At 39.1% G+C, this 2,032-nt stretch overlaps 1 long non-coding RNA gene across 1 annotated transcript; it reads left to right on the top strand.

The window, feature by feature from the left end:
• The first annotated feature begins 525 nt into the window (after positions 1 to 525).
• On the top strand, positions 526 to 1,647 carry LOC126701605 (uncharacterized). Its single transcript, XR_007647436.1, has 2 exons — positions 526 to 1,149; positions 1,574 to 1,647. It is a non-coding gene; the product is annotated as an uncharacterized LOC126701605 (long non-coding RNA).
• Positions 1,648 to 2,032: the final 385 nt, after the last annotated feature.

A 2,032-nucleotide genomic window follows, 5' to 3' on the forward strand; every position in this document is an offset into this window, starting at 1 on the left:
GACTTGAAATTTGTTTTAGCGTTTTATTTTGAATGCTTGCTGACATATGGGATATTGGATTTACCAAAAAAAAAAAAAAAAAAAAAACTTATGAGAGTTATTGGGTGTATTTTAATCCCGAACCAGTTCCCGAAAGAGACTACCAAAGCCAAATTCCTATTGAAACGTTTTTTTTCCTTCCAAAATCCAAACCTATTATTTGTTGTATCCAAGTGAATTTACTTATGGCTCAAAAGAGTTGAAAGATTTTTCTTTCGGAATCCAATAATATTGGAGAATGATAGATGAAGTTATAGTAACTTATCCCCTCTCCAAAACAACAATGTAAGAAATAGATGAGGCTTGTTATTAGTGACAAACGAAAATGACAACTTGTAAAAGTTTGGAAGTATGTTCGATTTTCTTTAAAAATCAATAAATTAAATGTAATAAACTTTAACATTTGGTTTAGATGTTGCCACTTGTCAATACCTTGACTTGAGGTCCTTCGGGTTTATTCTCCCATTTCTTCTACTTCTAAGAGCATTTGCAGCAGTGGAGCTAAAAAGCTATAATGCTATTTTAGCTCCACTGATATTGCAAAACCAGCACACAACAGTGGAGGCAAAGCCAAAATATTTGGCTGATTTGCTACAGTGCACATCTATAGATAGATGTGCACTGTAGCACTCATCTAAACAAAAAAAATAATTTTTTATGCGGCAACCGGATTAAAATAATCCCTCTTTCCCCATTTTTTCATTCTTTTATTTCCTTTCTCCTTCACCGTCACTCTCAATCTCCTTCTCCCTCACTCTCATCTCCCAAATCGCTCCTGCCCATCACCGTCACTCATCACCGTCCAAGCCACAGACCAGCCCAGCCTAGCCCACGCCGTCCCTCGCCATCCCAGACCAGCCCTCGCCAACGCCGTCCCTCGCCGTTCAGCCCAAATCAGCCCACGCCGTCGCCGTCCTAGACCAGCCCAGCCCACGCCGTCCGTCGCCGCATCTCCCTCACTCATCGCACTCCAACTCATCTCCCTCACTCATCACCGTCGCCGTCCGTCGCCGTCGCAAGCTCTCATCTCACTCATCAAGCTCTCCACGCTGTCGCCGTCCAAGCCCAGCCCAATCCGTCGCCGTCGCCGTCCCAGCCGATCCACTTCAGGTCAGTGCTCTCTCTTTTCTTTTGTAGTGGATTTTTTCATAGCTTAATTTTTCTGGGTTATTGTGATTTTGTGGTCTCTGTAATTTGTCTATAAATTGATGGGAATTTTCTGTTATTTTGTTGCGTTGATTCAAGCTCTCTGTATTGGGAATTTTTTGTTTGCAGGAATTGGTTGTGTGGATTATGTGGTCTTTGTATTGGAAATTTTGTGTTTTGGAAATTTTCTGTTATTTTGTGAAAGTGGATTCTGTGCACTATGTATTGGAAATTTTCTGTTTGCAGAAATTAGTTGTGTGGATTATGTGGGCTCTGAATTGAGAATTTTCTATTTGCAGAAATTTCTTGTCTGGATTATGTGATTTCTGTTATTTGTGCGGGAAAGTTTTTATGTTTTGTTGTTAGTGTAATTTGTTGTGTTGCACAGAGCCAGAGTTATGTATGGATGGTCTCTGTATGTGGTGGCGGCGGAAAAAGAGTCGTCGGTGGCGGTGGCGGCGGCGGTGGAAAAAAAGTCGTCGTCGGCGGCGGTGGCGGTGGCGGTTGAAGGTGGTTGTGGTTGTTATTTATTGTATAAGATATATTATTTTATTGTAGTGGATATATTATTTTATTGTAATGGATATATTATTTTATTGTAATAGATATATTATTTTATTGTGATATTTATATTATTTTATTGTGTTAAAAGCTAAAATAGATCCACTGCTGCAGCATGTATGTAGCTAAAATAGATAAAGTAACTTTTGGTAGAGCTAAAAAGCTAAATTTTTAGCTCCACTGCTGTGGATGCTCTAAGTAAGAGAATTATGTTGAGTTATTGGTAAGTTACATCATGACTTGAAAAACTTATATTGCATTAAAATGTTTTGATAAGAAGAAAGTT

The sequence above is a fragment of the Quercus robur genome, chromosome 2 (assembly GCF_932294415.1).
Source record: "Quercus robur chromosome 2, dhQueRobu3.1, whole genome shotgun sequence".
Classification (NCBI taxonomy): domain Eukaryota; kingdom Viridiplantae; phylum Streptophyta; class Magnoliopsida; order Fagales; family Fagaceae; genus Quercus; species Quercus robur.